The 18,443-nt window shown below is 44.9% G+C and overlaps 1 protein-coding gene across 2 annotated transcripts in view; it reads left to right on the plus strand.

The window, feature by feature from the left end:
- The window catches only part of CACHD1 (cache domain containing 1), a 108,796-nt gene that overhangs the window by 17,328 nt on the left and 73,025 nt on the right, over window positions 1-18,443 (plus strand). The gene's annotated exons all lie outside the window — the stretch shown is intronic.

An 18,443-nucleotide genomic window follows, 5' to 3' on the forward strand; every position in this document is an offset into this window, starting at 1 on the left:
ATACTGAAGCTCTTCCCTGTGAGGGCGCTGAGGCACTGGCACAGGGTGCCCAGAGAAGCTGTGGCTGCCCCATCCCTGGCAGTGTTCAAGGCCAGGTTGGACACAGGGGCTTGGAGCAAGCTGCTCTAGTGGAAGGTGTCCCTGCCCGTGGCAGGGGTTGGAGCTGGAGGAGCTTTAAGGTCCCTTCCAATCCAAGCCATTCCATCAAACTAGGTTTTAAAAGTTCTTGGTTTAATTTCCTGACAACAGGAGGTATGGACAGGTTCACTTGCAATCCTATTGAGCACAGTTTCAGATTTACTCCTGTGGAGTTGGAGGAACTGGCTTTGAGTTGTGAATTCAGATTGTGGTTATATGTGTTGGCAGATGATGGCACATCCAACCCTGCAGCTGGGTACTGCGCACAGAGGAGGTTGTTCTCTGGGCATATCCTCCTGCTCTGTCAGGCCTGGGGTTGCAGAACAAGCTCAGGAGAGCCTGCTTTGTTTTCAGCCAGGATCTATCAAACTGACTCATCCTACAGCCTTGTGGGTTAGTCCTGATAGCAAACCAGGTCAGGTATTCAGGAGGGTTACAAAAGTTGTTGTGCTGATCCTGCCTTCTATGAGGGTCTTGCTTGCCCATCCAGTGCCACCAGGCCTTTGATCCATGCCTTGGGCTCTCTGAGCTGGCTGCACCCACCTGTGCAATAAAACCTGACTCCTTTCCCCCACCCTGAGATTATCCTGGGCTTTCAGGAACGGTTGGATGGATTTTCAGAGTTTCCTCCTTCTTCAGTAGGTGTTTTTCTGTCCAGATGGAGAAGATAATTGCTTTATCCAATGTGTTTCTTGCCACTGTGTTGGGAACACGTGTTTTCCTGTGAAGTTTTGAATACCTGGAAGGGAAAGCTGTTGTAGGAATGGTTTCAGGTCACTGTTGGCTAGGGACCTTGTATGCTCTCCGTGGCCATTTGGTACCCTGTTGGTCCTGGAAGCTTGTTTTCTCCTTCTGAACTTTTAATGCAGAATATGCCACCTAGGTTGGCATACTTCAAATTAAGTGAAATAGTAATGGTAATAGTAATGGTTTTATCTTCTGAATATCAAAGCAATCCTTTCTTCTGAATGCAGGAGACTATCTTCTCCCCACTGAAAGCTATCTAAGCCAACAGTTGTTAGTCGTTCACAAAGACTTCAGTGCCTCCTGAACCTAAAAATCCACTGCAAGCAACCAACAGGAGATGGGTCTGGAGGAATTTAGCCCAGCGCTGGCTGATTCATGCAAGACCTTTCCACACCATCATGCACTACTAACTTTTGCAGTTGTAAGGAAGCAGTTCACTGTCTGAAAGGGCTGCTTCAACGTGATTGAAGGAACCCCTCTAAACCAGCTTGAGTGCTTGTGTCGGGCACTCCTTCTGTCTTCTCCAATGAAGATCCTGTTAGGCCACATCTGCAGTCGCACTGCCGGTTTCCCTCTGCAGCCCAAGCCTGAGGACTGCTCATTAGCTCCCTGCCTGCCTGTGAGAGAGGAGCATGTAAAATGAATCCAGGAAGAAAGGGCCCTGGTGACACTGTGGGAATGCAGGTGGGCTGGAATGACACTAATGTGCTAATGGTGCTCCTCGCAGGAGGCCGGCTGCTCTCTGCAATTCCAGGGCTTGTTGCTGTCATAATCCCAGGGGGGTTTCACCAGCTCTTCCCAGCTCTCTCTAATAATATTAGAGTCTCTAATACTGGGGTGTATGTGAGGATTTGGTGAGTGTTTTGTGAGGATTTTGAGAAATAGGTGCTCCCTGCTTCAGGAATTGGGAAGTACTTCTTTATTGATGAGCAAAGCGTGGTGTTTTTACATGGGAGGCAGAGGGTTGTGTGTTCCTGTGCAGCTCTGACAGTCCTGCCACCCCACGGATCATCCTTCTTTTCCTGTCCCTGTCTTGTAACAAACCTGCTCTGAGATTAAATAAAATCAACCTGCAAATAATTGTGAAATTCAGTGCTAAAGAAAACAAGTACTTCATAGAGATGCTGGTGCCAGAGCGCTGCTAAAACAGATTTATTCTCAGGAGGACTTTATATGTTTAGCAGGCAGGAAATATGTACCTTTTTTAGCATTTATCTTCAGACCAAGTGGAACAGTAACTGCTTAATAAAGGTGTTTGTCTTAAATGCGGCTATTCAGGGCCCTGTAGAACAAATAAATTGGAGACTAAGCAAAATGCAGTTTAGCTACAGGAAAGATAAAGTTGAGGAGGAAAAAGGGGAACCGAGGGCTCATTTTTCACTAGTACTGGTCTACATCACTGTAATGGTTTAAGTGCCTCGAGGGGGTTGCAAATGTGATTTATTTACATTGGAAGGGTCTTGTATACTTCCAGCAAAGCACAAAGCAATGAGTAAATGAGTGTTAGGCTTAAAAACTGCCTGATGGACTTTATATTTCATCAGCGGTACCACTTGGTGAGTATTGTTGTAGCAGTCATCTCCCTTGCAGTATTGCTGTGTGATGATTTTGGAGTCTCTGCACGTCCAGCTGCATTATGCTGGTTTCTGGAAGTCGGGTTGCAGTGTGTGACCCCTGTTGCATACCAGCTCATCTCTTTGTGTAGTGAGTTTGGGTAGAACCCACCACTTTCCACACTGCTGTCAGCTCAGTGATAGTGACTTAGAGATTCCTACTGAATATTCGAGGTCCATCAGGCACTGGACATCCCTCAGGCACTAGCAGTGTTGGTACATACAGCGTGGGCTTGGTGGTGCAGCTGTAGAACTTCAGAGGTTCCTCCCTTGGCTTACTATTTGAGGTAAGGAATAATTGGGGTTTAAGCTTGCCAGTTTTAAATTAAGTGATGATTCTCTGCCAGTCTTCAAGAACTTGTCCTTCAGAGGCTTGTTCTCATTTGTTTTGGTATGAAAAGTGCATTGTGGTGGGTAGTGATGGCCAAAGAAGAGGCAGGTTCCTTCAGAAGAGAGAGCTTCCACACATCCGATATTTCTGTAGCTGAAAGCTGTGTTTCAAGCAGCTGGAAGATCCTCCTCAAACTCGTGTTTGTTGCGAAACCCTGCCGTGCCTGAGGTTAGTGCAGGCCTTCTCGGGGAGATGGAATAAAGCTCAGAACACTTTGGCCTCGTTTTTAACCAAGACATATGCTTACATTAGGGCTTTGTCAGCCGTTGAATCTTGCATGGTGGGGTTTTTTGGTGGCTGGTTTGGCTTGCTTTCCACCATACACGTTTCAGGTCTGTTTTGGTGCTGGGATGGGACATGCCAAACTCTTAAAGCAACCTTAAGTTTGCAAACTGTAAACTCAAGAGAAGCAGTTTCTATGGTTTAAATGCCATTTTACTTTGTGCACTCTTTCAGCAAGGAACATGTCACAAACTAGTTCATGAGCCTCCTTTCCCACAGTTACTTCTACACTTTATGCATTTGATGGTTTTATTGTGCTGGTCTCCTACTCTTTTTGGTTATCTATTTTAATTGAGAGGAGCACTGATATTTCCCCTATAAAATAACAGATCAGACTAGGAGGTGTTACAGCTGAAATTACGTTTTGATTACCCAGATTAAAGACACTGTGAGGGCTGGAGCGGCTCTGCTCTGGAGCCAGGCTGAGAGAGCTGGGCTGGGTCAGCCTGGAGAAGAGAAGGCTCCTGAAGGGGAGACCTGAGAGCAGCTCCAGTGCCTGAAGGGGCTGCAGGAAAGCTGGAGAGGGGCTTGGGACAAGGGCCTGTAGGGACAGGCCAAGGGGAATGGCTTTAACCTGCCAGAGGGGAGACTGAGATGAGCTCTTAGGCAGAAGCTCTTTCCTGTGAGGGTGCTGAGACGCTGGCACAGGGTGCCCAGAGAAGCTGTGGCTGCCCCATCCCTGGCAGTGTTCAAGGCCAGGTTGGACACAGGGGCTTGGAGCAAGCTGCTCTAGTGGAAGGTGTCCCTGCCCGTGGCAGGGGTTGGAGCTGGATGGGCTGTAAGGTCCCTTCCAACACAAACCAGGCTGGGATTCAAGGACTGTTTGCAAATAAAACCCAAGGACACAACAGGTCATTTGTTTTATGGCTGCTTTTTTGTTGTTTGCAGGGAGCTGCATGTTGTACGTGAAAAACTAAACCAGAAAGGTTCCTGATAACTTTTGGGGGGTTGAGCAAGGAGGGGTGCTTAGAGTGACGTGGTACCAAGGTTAGGGAGGGTATGAGGAAGGTACTTAATTTTGGTTTGGAAAAGAGAGTCTCTGAATTGTCAGCACTCCAGGATCAAGCAACTAAACCTTCCAAAACCCTGTAGAGCTGCCACACCAAACCAACGCAAACCAGGACACCATCTGCAAATGATTCCTGCTTCATTCTCTGTATGGGTCGTGTAATGAAATAAGAAAAATTCCAACTTCTTCTAATTGTAGATTTTATCATGCAGAAGTGTTCTAGGCTTTAAAGCACTGTAGAGGCTTTGCTGTGACTTTCATCCTTTGAAGAAAACCTTTGTGTCCTCCCTGCTTTGTTTGAACAGAGACATCAGCTTTTCTAATCACTTTTATGTGAATAATAGCTCATGGTTGTGAATAGGTGGAAGTTGAATGCAAATACATGAAGAAATCTTGGATTAACATAAGCAGCTAGTGATTGCTGTGTTTATCCCATGGAATACCTTCCTAAACTGTTTTAAGGTTGTGTAATTCTTCATCTTGAGCTGATAGACTTGGATATTTCCTGGCTGGCTGCTGCACGCTCGGGGAGGATTGTGTTAGCATTCCACTTTCCTGTAGCTTGATGCAAAGGTCACCGCCTCGTAATTCCTACCATGTGGAACAGAGCACATACAGCACTGTGTATTCTGTCTGGATTATTTATGTTTTTATTAGATAACGCTCGTACTGGAAACTTCCCTTTGTGGATGGGAGTGGAAGCGCAGTGGAGAAGGGGGCAGGTGGGAGCCAAGTGTGGCACATGGGGAAGAGGGACACTGTAAAGGCAGGGATGTTGCCTTGAGGTGCGGAATACACAGGTGGGAATTGGCGGCCTTTACTTCGTATTTAGTATGAAGTAAGCACACTTCAATGCTGATAATTGTTATAATTGTCTTATCATGATTTTTACTTATAAAATACATATATAGTATGGAAGTGTAAATCCTCCACCATAAGATACAGCTGCTTTATGTTGCTACTTACTATTCCATCATTTGCAGTGTAGGAAGAAGCAGGAGCGCACCATAGAATCACAGAGTGGCTTTGGCTGGGAGGAACCTTAAAGCTCATCCAGCTCCAACCCCTGCTACGGGCAGGGACACCTTCCACTAGAGCAGCTTGCTCCAAGCCCCTGTGTCCAACCTGGCCTTGAACACTGCCAGGGATGGGGCAGCCACAGCTTCTCTGGGCACCCTGTGCCAGCGTCTTAGCACCCTCACAGGGAAGAGCTTCTGCCTTCTATAAGCACCATATTGTTTAAACCCCTGATTTAATGTGTCATGGGACACTAGAGAAAGGTCTTTGCCTTGCATGCAGATGGGGCTTTCAGAATCTTCAGAAGATTTGATTTTTCTTTATATGAAATACATTATTCTCTGACTTCTTCCTGACCCTGAAATTCGTGACGTTACTGCATCTTTATCATATCTATTTTAGGATGGACATTCCCTTTTGGAATCTTTTGAATATTGCCTGCTGCTTTTGATTTTGTAACGTTAGTCTTCTGTTTGTATCCTTGTTGTATTTAAGAATGAAAAGACATATAAAGAATTAAAGTCAAGCTGGGGAGGTGAGACAAGCGCTAGGGTGCATTCAGTTTAAGTCTATTGGTTTCCAGTGTCTTTGCGCAGTAAAAACTGTGTTGTGAAAACAGACATTTAAATTGTGCCATGGAGATGATCTGATTCCATGCTGAAACAGGGAGGTGAAGCTAATTTGTAGGTATTAGCAAGTTTTTGGTTTATTACAGTTAAAATTTATTAAGTCATTTAAGATAAAGCACCATAGCAGCGTGATGAAAAATCTCCTATCCAATCCATCTCCTCCCCCCCCCCCGACAGTTACACCCTGACATCAGTGTAGCATTAACTGTGTTTGACAACAGGAATATCTATTCCGAGAGCACCATTAATGTACTTCAATTTTGTCTACATCCAAAGTAGATGTAGCCAAAGTAGCATTAATGCCTTTATTTCTCCTCAGTGTCTGAACTCGCTAATCCCAGTACCAAAGTGGATTCCAGTGTCACTTCCACATGTTCAGACAGATGTGCAACACACAGATAATTGCACTTAAAAGCAAAGGGAAGGAATTTATTTAGGTTGCTGAGCTGGAGGTGGTCTATGTACAGCCTTAAATCCTTAATTCAGTTTCAGGTTTGCAGGCAGTCCTGTTGGGCTTGTGTGGCCTCGCTTCATGCACAGTTTAACATTGGATGCTCTGCTTCCACCAGAGTAGTATTTTTCTGCCTATTCAGCACAAGTCATCATGTATTCATCAAGATAGTAACTATTATCCTTAAATGCTTTAAAAGAATTCCATGTTTTACTAGGTTACTGTTTGCTGTAATGCAGCAGCATGGAGCAAGTATCTGCTTTCCATTGACATCTCGTATTGCTGAACTTGATGAAATTCAACAAATGAAAGCTTGGCTGAGTTACTGAAAATGAAATGAAAGCTATTTTGAGGAAGAAGATGATATTAAACATTCTAATTTGAACCCCCCTTTGACTGATACATATTATATGTGCGCTAAGCATCCTCAAAAATGTAATATGAATGAACAGTAGGAAACCTTGCAGTACTATGAATCATTGAGATTTTATAATATCAAGTCCAAATGTCTGCCAAGGGATTCTTGATTAATGGAGATGGCACTATGCACACGATCAGCATGAGTGCTTCTTAAAGAAGAGAGTTCATATAAGTAGTATCTTCTATAGGAAACCACAGCAGAGATGCATTTTGAATGAAGGAGCAGCTTTTTCTCCAGAGGTTCCAAAATCTGTTAGTTAGACAAAGCTAAACATGAATTGAAATGAAAGGAAAAGGTCCAATAGTTCTCTGCTGGTTTGAAACAGAAATGGTTTTAATTGTGTTTATTTACCAGGAGCAGTGGTGATTGCTTCATACTTTGTAGATGTTTAATGAAAAAGCAGCTTGTAATAATATTTAGAGAAAGAATGAAAAATAGCAGTTGCTTCTGCCATTGTTTCAACGTTCACAACGTGCGTATGCACGAGTCCTCTTTGGCCTTTTTGGTAGGTACAACCCACCTGGCAATGGCATCATGTCAGGAAAGGAATTAATACTCCCATTATAAATTTCCCGGCTTGTTGTTTTCTGGAAGGCTGGTTCCCTCCAGTTCAAGTTCCTTTTTCCCAGTGGAAACCTACTCCCAAATTCTGTTGTCGGCTCTGTTTCTCCTGTCCTCATGTTGTGCTGTGCTGACTATAAATCACAAGGTTGTGTGGACGTGCAGGGTCCAGAAAGGTGCATGTAGGTGTGTAGCACCTATCTTGTGTGGTTTAGGTGGCAAAACATGAATCTGATGTCAGTCAATTGGAGATTTTCATTCTGTCCTCTATAGCTGGGCTCAGTCATAGAACCATAGAATGGTTTGGGTTGGAAGGGACCTTAGAGCTCATCCAGTTCCAAGCCCCTGTATGGGCAAGAACACCTTCCACTAAAGCAGGTAAGCGCCATCAAACCTGGCCTTGTAAAGGCTTCTTAAACACGTGCTCCTGCCTACGGCAGGAGGGTTGAGCTAGATGATCTTGAGGCCCTTTCTGACACTAACTGTTCCATAACTATTCCATAGCAGCTTACAGAAGCTCATGGTAGTGCAGGTCTGCTGGAGCTGGAGTAGTGTGTATTGAATATTCCAGGGCAAACAGTGGCAGATCTGGGACAGCCCCAGCTGAAAACACCTCCTGCTGTGACTCTGAGGATGTTGGGCTTTCATGTGAAACCACAGGAATCTGACCACATGGGCAAGAGTAGCCCATACACTGAAATAGCTGCAAAAAGCCTTTCCACTGACTAAGGGAAAGGTGCCTATGCGGGACTAACAAAATCCTGCATTGTAATCTGATGTGTCATCTTCAGACAGGTGAAAATGCCTTGAGAGATTGTTTTGTGGTGGAATTCGTACAAACTTCAACTTGTAATTCCTAGCATCCATTTTCAAACACAGGAATCATTCAGATGTTGCTCATCTCAGTCCTGTTAATCAGCATCTCATCCAAAGAGTGTCTACTCTGATTTTTAAGCTGAGATTCAGCCTCATTTCTTTCTCCTTAGTGTTTGTAAGTTAGTTATGAGAATTTCAGCAAACCTAACTTTCAGAAGGCTGAAACGATTATTCTCAGGAAATACTCTAGGCTGTTCATTCAGCAATAGTGAATGACACTTGTTTGCATGGTGTGTGTTTATTATATCTAAGATGATAAAAGCTGGTTTGCTAATATTTAAATAGTTGGTCAAATTCTGGTTTGGGTTCTGATTTCTTTTTTTTCATCAGCGTTTTATGTTACTGTTTGCAGTATGATTTATGTTAAAGTTGCTGTTGTGGCAAGGGAAGCAAGCAGAGCTGAGGCTGGTTTTATGTTATAAAGCCATGGTTGAATGACTCCCTGAATAATGACAGTATTTGTCAGGGGGTCTTGGAGACCAACGTTGTCTCTACAAAAACTTGTATTTACACATCAAATCATAATCGGCCAGGTTGGAAAACCCCTTTAAGCTCATCCAGTCCGACCATTGACCACCACTGCCAAGGCCACCCCTAACCCATGACACTGAGGCCTCATCTCCACAGTGTGTGAACACTTGCAGGGACAGTGACTGCAGCCCTGCCCTGGGCAGCCTGTTCCAATGCCTGAGCACCCTCTGGGGCAGGAATTGTTCCTCAGCTCCATCTAAACCTGCCCTGGGGCAGCTTGAGGCCGTTTCCTCTTGTTCTATCAAGACTTCTTGATACCTCTTGTCCTGTTTAGCTTGAACAGTTGTACTTACCTGAATAGCCCCCACCTGACCACTGCTGATTGTAAGTGAATTTGAAGTGTGTGGTGTTCTTCATATGGAGAAACGAACATGGTAGTTGAACTGTGGGCTGTCTATGTTGGGGATACCCAGTTTAGACATGGAAAAGAGAGGTATGCCAAAGAGCCACCTCTCTCCTTTTTGATGGGGATGACTTTCTTTGTAAAGACAAAGTGAGACCGCTAGAAAGTGAAATATGAAAAAGCTCTTTTGCTTGGTGTCCTGCACAGCTTGGTCTTCTGCAGCGGGTCCCTCTGGCCTGAGCCCTCTCCATCTCAGCAGCTGCTTCCATGGAACCATCCCATCCTCTGGGACCCACAGGCAGCACCTTGGAGGCCCACCCTTGTCTTGCAGCCTCCTCAGTTTGTAGAACAATGAGGGGCAAAACGAAGGGCTCTTTGCAAAAAAGCTGATAATTCATTGCTCCCAAAGGCTGGATGTAGAAATCCTCATGGGATGGATGGATCGCTTGGCAGGAGTGCTACAGAAAACTGAGGCCAGCTTTGCTTTTCTTCAGCGCCTTCCCTCATTAAATCTGGAGCTTTCTTTCCACTTTCTGGGTTGGAATCCACTCTGCTCTTGATTAACACTGGAGGTTTTGTTTGAGTTTAGTTGTTGGTTGGGTTTTGTTTTTTCTTTCCTCCCCTCACTTTCATGTAAATGATGTCTTGCTATTTTGCTTGCTTTTTTTCTTTTTTAATTAGAAGAATAAATGCTTGCATTCATGCACAAATTGCTTTGATGTGCTGCAGGAATTCGATTCATGAGCTTCCCCTTAGTCTCAATCTTTAATTTACTCTTGTTTTGTGCATGATAACATCTAATGGCTCTGCTCTTTCCAGAAGATTCCATTGGTTTTCCGCGGGTTGCTCTACCTCCTTCTGTGTCCAGAGATAACAAGTTAAACATGAGGAAGAATGATCAGCCAGCTCCCATTGAGCCTTGCTGGAGGGTTTGTGTCACTAGGGGTGACTCGTGCTGGACCACAGCTCTCTGAAACAGGAGGGGAAAAATAGTCCTTGGGACTAACTGACCTCTGTTGAGCAAGAGGTGGGATGCTGGATGCCATGGGCCAGCCCTGCTCCTCTGGCTGTTGTCCTGCAGAGCATGGGGGCTATCACTGACCCTGGATGAGCACTAACAATGCACTTGGAAAAGTGGTTTAGCAGTTTCTCATGGATATTACCTTGTTTTCTTTACTGACCTAGCAGTTATTTGCTACTTTGCATCTGTACGTTGTTTTGGGGGGTTCAGGATGCAGTTTACTTCTGTTGTAGGTGTGTTTATGCTGGTTGGAAGTGTCAGGTGGTCGTTTGGCTTTTGAAACAGTGGGGAAAAGTTGTCAGATAATTAGAATCATAGAATCCCAGCCTGGTTTGTGTTGGAAGAGACCTTAAAGCTCATCCAGCTCCAACCCCTGCCACTAGAGCATCTTGCTCCAAGCCCCTGTGTCCAACCTGGCATTGAACACTGCCAGGGATGGGGCAGCCACAGCTTCTCTGGGCACCCTGTGCCAGCGCCTCAGCACCCTCACAGGAAGAGCTTCTGCCTAAGAGCTCATCTCAGTCTCCCCTCGGGCAGGTTAAAGCCATTCCCCTTGGCCTGTCCCTACAGGCCCTTGTCCCAAGCCCCTCTCCAGGTTTCCTGCAGCCCCTTCAGGCACTGGAGCTGCTCTGACTTCTGGAAGACTCTGGGTGCAGACTAAATGAGTTACTATTAGGAAGCACCGCAGCAGCACTGGTAGGGGAAGGCTGTGATGGTATTTATCATGTGTATGTTGATGGTTCCTGCTGAGAGATCCTGAAAAATGATACTCTTGGACATTTAAAGAAAACAATTCTGTAATTACATTAACATCAGCCCATTCATTGAATGCACAGAAGTTTCGTGTTGTGATTTATGATCCATAAATTCCTGTGTTTAAGCTTGTCATTCTTGGATATCTTTTGCTCTGATTCAAGTCGATCTCTTTAATAGTTCAACTCCAGTGTTCTTTGGCTGCAGCATTTCTCCAAGCAAAACTCAACAGCTTCTGCCTTGACTGTGTTAAATAGATCAGGAAACAATATTGTGTCCTCTCGGTGCGTGTGTGTCTGTATGTCCCTTTGGCTTTTTGTGTTGTTTGTTTTTGCTCTAGAATTACATGGCCCTAGCTGGAATGTTACATAAATTGATCCATGTTTCTTCTGCATACTTGCTCTATATTAAATCCACGATCAAATTGGACAAGCACAGTAATTACGCTAAAATGATACCAAGCTCTCCTGGCTATAGGATTGCATCTATTTACATGGATTGTTCTGCTGCTTAAATGTTTCCTTATTTATAGTAAGTCATTTTGACTTGAAATGAGCATGAAAACGAACCGGAAAAGTGAAACCCAGGGTTGTCCCAATAGAATTAAGTTGATTTTTCTCCTGATAAATGCTCAGGACCAGCAAAATGCAGCAAGTTGAAAAGTAATCAAAAAGTTCTCAACCTGAAAAAAACCTCCATGTAAATATTTGAGGTTTCACATCCTAGAGGCTGGAATGAGGAATAAATGTAGGGGGGAAAAATGCAATCCTCTGGAGAGGACCATCTGCTTTGTATTTTAAGGTTTAAGGGTAGCATGACTTTTCTCTTACTGAAAAACTGCCATATACGTTGTCATGAGTATAACCTTAGTCAAGTTACATTGGCCAAATGAATAATCGTGTTAACATGTGGAACTAATTTTCTAAGGGTATTTTCCCCTCTCTTTTTTTCCTCCCTCTTCTCTGGTCCCTTGAAAAAGAAGACAAAAAATTCTGCCAGTCCTTGATTGCATTTTTGGCAGTTACTCAGTTTTCCATAGTTTTCTCTCCTTGCAAATGCCTGAAGTTTTCCAAGGAAACACAGTTATAAGAATTGTGCCCCACTCTGACTCTTTCCAAGCAATGTCGTGCCTACTTCACCATCTCCCCTTCCCACTCTTGAAACGATCCCAAAGGCCTATCACAGTCTAAGGGTAGTAGGTAAACTATAAAAACTGTCTGTGATGCTTTCTACCTTCAAAGTTAAGGTCAAACTTGAATTCCAGTTCTTCTGTTGTCCACTGTGTTGCACAAAACACTTTGCCTCAGTGCTGGCTGCAGAGTGGGGAGCAGAGGTGAGATGAGCCGCTAAACACATGGCAAATGGTGATGGTGGCTTGGTTTGTAAATGGTGAATTCATGGAGATAAAAATTGGGAAGAGAAGTGATGTTTTCCTGCATGAAACCCTCTCAATATTGAGGAATGCAGGCACCCATGGAGGTGTGTGTAGGAGCATGTGGAGATCCACATCTCCAAATACACTCCTGGTGTGAGTGCCAGGAGGTTTACGGTTCACTTTGCTTATGGAAAAGCTATATCTGACAGTCTCAGCTTTGTCTCACAATTGATGCTTTTTTCCCCCACAAATGCCTCCTAATTGCAAGTAATCTTATGTAAATTTTGTATGGAGAATAAGCAAAATGATTTAAATGAAGCTGCCAAAGGAGTCTTGCAAATGGTGATGTGGTTTAAGAGCACTCCAGCACAGAGCAGCTTTACCCACTAGTAACAGAGAGCTTCTCTGAGCGAAATGCTGATGGTAGGAGGTGAGCTGGGCCAGGACAGCGGAACCAGGAGCTGTATGAGTCTTTACTTTAGCTCATTTCTTAATTGAAAATGCAGGATTTGCTGCCTGCTCTCAAAGGAGAGGCTGCCTTTGCTCTGACCCCCATGAAGACACTGATCTGAGCTCAGTGTGTGAGCCCTGCATCACGTTTCTCTTTGTCTACCTGTCTGATAAAGATACCTCCTGCTGCTTGACGAATAATATAATGAAAAAAAAGCATTAATTAGTTAAATCCTTACTGAAAACTTGCTGTTTTCTGTAACCCACAGCACAAGAAAGGTGTTTGCAGTGCGATGTTGAGATATTCCTTTTAGTCCATAGCTGTGGTGTCTGTCCCTGAACTGAGCAGGGTCTGTAACGCCGAGCTGCTGCCGTCATTCATCTCATCTGACCAAGTTTGCCTTGCACTGTGTTTTCATCCAGTTTCCTTTAGCTTCTTATATGTATATTGTAAGTTCTTAGAGGAAAAACACAAATCATGTCCTTGATCTTATGGGAACCCACTATTTAATGTTTCTTGGGTTTAGAAAATGGTAACAAAACATAATGTGATATGGCTTCAGACACTGCAAAAATAAACCCCAGACAGAAGCCACAGGTTTTCCTCCAAACAATCTCACTTGGAAAGTTTCATCCCCAAAAGGATTTGTTCTCTATTTTTTGCTCACCACTCTTTAAAACATTAACCTTTACAATAAGAAACAGACCCTGCTTGGTAGCTACTTGAAGTTTAAGAGCTATTACAGCCCCGCTGAGCTAATGTGGCATATATTCGACACATGTACATTGTGCTACTGCTGTTTTGTATACGTCTTTAATAGCGTTGGGGTTTTTCCTCCTGTCATTACTCAAATATGATGGGTAACAGCACTATGTACCCTCAATCCGCTGAAAGGTTATTTATTTGGGGGTTGGGGGGTTCCTAAGCCTGTGTTTGTTTTTCCCTAGTCTCTTTTGCCTCTGAAAATGTTATTTTTATCGGTAGGGAGATAGATTTGTATCTCCTCTGGCGAATAAAGTGATGTGCAAATGGTTGAGTGCTCTGCAGAGCAGTTGGCGCTTGTGTTTGGCTGGGGACTTTGGAGGTTTGGGGGTGGTGGCTCTTTCTGTTTATCTTGATGCAGTGCTGACAGTCAGACCGGGCTTTTGAAGTGTTGGCTCACTGCAGTGCATTGTTGCGGGGTTTCTTTCCATCTCAAGGAACTGAAGGAACAAGCCGGTTAATATCTCACTTTTTATGCTGAGCTCGGGCTACAGTCAGTGCCCAGATTTAAAACTGAGTTGCCTTTGGCTTTGCATTATGAAGAAAAGTCTCCTAAGCTTTGTTCTGGCACATAACAGAGCTAAATCTGAGCTGCCCCTTATCTCTGACTTGCTGGGAAACCTGACTCCATCCTACCCGGAGGTGCTGTGCCCATCCATCACTGTCAGACCCCACCGGTGGGAGGCATTAGATGGTGGTGGCCTCAATCTTCCCCATCCCAACCCCAAGGACCTCTTGGATCCTCTCATTGCTTCCTGACTTATCTCACACACCAAATATTTGTCCTGTCACTCGAAGCTAAGAGTGAAGCAGGCTGGTGGCACCAGGAAGCACTTGGTTGTTAACCAAAGTCAGTAAAGGATGTATCTAGAATATTTTCTAGGAAGTTGCAAGTGCTTTGACCCAGATACGTAATTAAAGAGCTTAGGAAAACAAGAGTTTAATGTGTTGAAAGTGTGTATTTGTAAAGCAAACCCCAGCTTTCTCAGGAATCCTTCCATGCGGTCATCCTCTGGAAGCTCATAGGGACACATCACTGCTCTCCTGAAGCCTGTGTGTCTCAGAGCTGTCACAGACCACCAGAAATCCTGTAGTGATCCCTGCAAACACCATGATTTTCTCGCTCTGGACTTCTGTTTGTATAGCTAAAGGCAAGCGCTGTGTTGGAGAGGGGAAGGGGAGGATTAAGAATGCGGGTGATGTGCCAAGCAGAGTGCTGCAGGATTCAGGGGTTTCCAGAGACTCAGGGACCCCAGGGATGGTGCAGGGCTTTGTGCTCAGCCCCTGCCTGCCCCAGAGCTTAATGGGAATATGAAGCATCAGGTGGTGGATACAGCCAGCCAGACAAGTGTTAGTTCTTTCTCAGCATCTCCAATGTTGGAGTGATTTGTAGGAAAATTACACTTTCACACTGACTTTCTAAGTTAGACCTGCCTAAAACTGGAATTAATGTCATTTCTGAAGTTTGCTTTTGGAAGTATGGACATCAGATATGCTTCAAGACTCACGAGTTTTGATGAAGTCTTCCACTGTGCTTACTTCTGAATTTTGTGTTTTGTGGTGGAACTACCTGACCTGAATGAAGCAAAGTCCTCTTGCTGAGCTGGGTAAGCCATGGCAGCACAAAATGCTGTTTTCTACCCCAAATCTTGACATTTAATTCAGAGTTTGGATTGAAAAACAAAGTTGCTTTTATTTCTGATAATTTTTTAAAGTCAGAAACCTTGGTAGAAATCTGCTTGATGAAACCAAGGCATTGCAGTAGTTGTGTGCTCTGTGTGCGGGTATATCGGAACACGACTGTGAGCAACTGTTGTCAGCCCAGCACCTAAGGTAGGTAGTGGGTAGTGTAGAGGGTGGAGCTGTCCTCTGCCGTGTGCCACAAGAACAAAGATGTTGACTTGGAAAGATGTCAGGTTTAAAGGAATTAGAGAATTCCTGAGAAAACGAATCTCTTTTGCATACTTGACTGATGTTCAGCAGGAGCCTGGATATTTATAAGCATTATTATACACTTAAAAGAAGGTGGCCAAATGGAGAAAGCCACAATAAAATGCTGTTTTAGGGCTTGAGGTGGTGTTGGGAGGGGTGATGGGGATGCAGATAGCAGTGTCTGGTACAGCACCAGCTCGGCAGGGAAAGGTTGGATGCTGAACCAGTGCAGTGGTTGCAGCCTTCGTGCATTGTGCTTATGGGCTCTGGCAAATGATCCCAGGAGAGCATCTCATTAAGCACATGTGTAATTGCTCCTGTTGGAGTGAACTTTGCCTGCTGCCATCTGCTCAGCAGATTCAAACGAACATAAAGGGGTGGGAAGAATAAAGTACAGATGCTAATGTGCTGTGTAAACCAGGAGGGGCAAGTGCTCCTAAATGTTTGGGCTATTATTGTGAGTTTGAGGAGCTGACTTACTCTTGAGTCTGTGAAGTTCCCTGAGCTTCATTTCATAGAATCCCAGACTGGCTTTGATTGGAAAGGACCTTAAAGCTCCTCCAGCTCCAACCCCTGCCACGGGCAGGGACACCTTCCACTAGAGCAGCTTGCTCCAAGCCCCTGTGTCCAACCTGGCCTTGAACACTGCCAGGGATGGGGCAGCCACAGCTTCTCTGGGCACCCTGTGCCAGCGCCTCAGCACCCTCACAGGGAAGAGCTTCTGCCTAAGAGCTCATCTCAGTCTCCCCTCGGGCAGGTTAAAGCCATTCCCCTTGGCCTGTCCCTACAGGCCCTTGTCCCAAGCCCCTCTCCAGGTTTCCTGCAGCCCCTTCAGGCACTGGGGCTGCTCTCAGGTCTCCCCTTCAGGAGCCTTCTCTTCTCCAGGCTGCCCCAGCCCAGCTCTCTCAGCCTGGCTCCAGAGCAGAGCTGCTCCAGCCCCTCTGGTTTGGAGGTTGCCACTTAGCTCTGGTTTTCTACTCAAAGTTAAATCACTTTTTAAGTTAATGAAATTAGCTTAAATACAACAGGGAGATGTTTCTGTCTGCAGTGTAATTCCATATAGGAGTCCTTGAACAGGGAGCAGGTACCCATAGTATCTCCTGCTACCTCCTCACTGACATGCACGGTGCTTTTTGTTAAGATAGCAATGTTCTATGGACCTTGGTTAAATTATCAATCATTAAAAATAGGTTCAAAACTCAGCCCAGTGCCAAAGAAACCCCTGCTGCACGGTGACTCTCCCATAGCCGTGTGTGATGTTCCCTGGCATCAGTTTGGTAGTCCCTAAACACGGCTCCGTGTTAAAGGGGGAGGAAGGGGTCAGCTTTGTGCTGAGGACAGAAAGCTGCAGTCTCGGTGGCTGACAGTTTGTTTCCTTCTTGTTCCTTTTGATGTCTGAAGACTAAATGCTGAGGAGAGAAAAACTCAATTCACTTAAGACATTTTGCATCAAAATGACGTGCTTTAATGTAGGTTCTTCTGATGTTTAAATTATCTTTTCATCTCATGGGGTTGGGGAGGGGGAAAGCCAACGTGTTTGTAGTTAGTGCCCAAGCAGAACTTTAAACAAAGGTCTGGAAGGAGAGGAAGTCGCAATGTATGGGCGCCTTTTAAGAGTAGATGCTTTCCCTTCCCCCCTCTTCTTGTCTCTCTGAGACTTGTAAACTGAGGAGATTTATTGCTGCCCTTCCAAATGCTGCTTTAGAATGAAGAGTTCAAATTTTTGACATTCCTGAAGTCCTCAGGAGGGAGAGGGATGAGGGAAAGTGTTGATCCTAAATGGAGCAGAGCACACCAAAGGGGTTTCCAGGCTGGTTTGGCCAGTTGTAGCTGTGTGTAGCCTTACTAGGAGGAAATCGGCTAAACCTGCATCAAGAAAACTCTTGGAGTCACGGAGGGATGATTAAACTGGATTTGGATGAAATTTAAACCTATTTAATAATTGCAGTTGTTAATAATTTAGAGAGCTGATTCCAGCTTGTCCTAGCGCTGTATTCATGAGTCTTGGTAATTTCACAACTCTCGCATCAAGGGAGGGACTCAACAGGGTCTTCATTAATCACTGCCCTTCACCAGATGTGGCTGTGCCTACAGATGTGTTGTCATGGGTTTGGCTTACCACTGGTACAGAATCCACTCCATCAGTGACATTCCAGCTCCCCCTGAGGCTGGCAGAGAAAAATTGTGTTGACTTCTTAAGTTTTATATCTCCTCCACAACCTCGGAAGGATTTCACCATCTGTGTTCTTTCTGCTTGTATTACTTAAGATTGTATTTTGGTATATGTGAGGCTGTAGGATGTATTTCCCAGTAGTGCAGTTGTTTTTCTCTGTCACTTCAGGTTTGGGCTGCGTGCAGGGTGCTGCAAACCCCTGTGTTTGCAAGGAAGGGTCAGCATTTTAATATGGATCTGCCTGGAAAATTATTTCAGCTTTTATACTGGATATCTTGCTTATGGAGAAGGTGTTTGATATACAGATGGAGCTGTCTTATTTTCATGTGGAACCTGCGAACACTCCCTGCCCTTTGGTTACCCCAAAGAGTGCACCTGAGCAGAAGGATGGGAGGAATTTAGAAGATCCTCCATAACATAATGGGCTTGCTTTTTTTGTTTTCTGTTTTTCAATGTATAATGACATAAATAACCTCAACATATTAATATTATGTTTCTTGATAATGAATAACCAGCACTATTCTTGTTCTGGCTGATACTATTGTCTCAAATCTCCGTGTGCTATGCAGCCACTGTTGCTGTTAAGACAGCAAAAGAATGGAAAGGAATTGAAAACCCTTGTGTGATTCTATGAATATTTTGGGACACCTGTATATTTTCTAGTGGGGATGGCCCCACTGTTCTGGAACCCCAGCCTGGTTTGTGTTGGAAGGGACCTTAAAGCTCATCCAGCTCCACCCCCTGCCACGGGCAGGGACCCCTTCCACCGGAGCAGCTTGCTCCAAGCCCCTGTGTCCAACCTGGCCTTGAACACTGCCAGGGATGGGGCAGCCACAGCTTCTCTGGGCACCCTGTGCCAGCGTCTTAGCACCCTCACAGAGAAGAGCTTCTGCCTAAGAGCTCATCTCAGTCTCCCCTCTGGCAGGTTAAAGCCATTCCCCTTGGCCTGTCCCTACAGGCCCTTGTC

Source organism: Pezoporus flaviventris, unplaced genomic scaffold, assembly GCF_033815535.1.
Source record: "Pezoporus flaviventris isolate CSIRO_AGI_PZ_B2104156 unplaced genomic scaffold, CSIRO_AGI_Pfla_v1 ptg000059l, whole genome shotgun sequence".
NCBI classification, from domain to species: domain Eukaryota; kingdom Metazoa; phylum Chordata; class Aves; order Psittaciformes; family Psittacidae; genus Pezoporus; species Pezoporus flaviventris.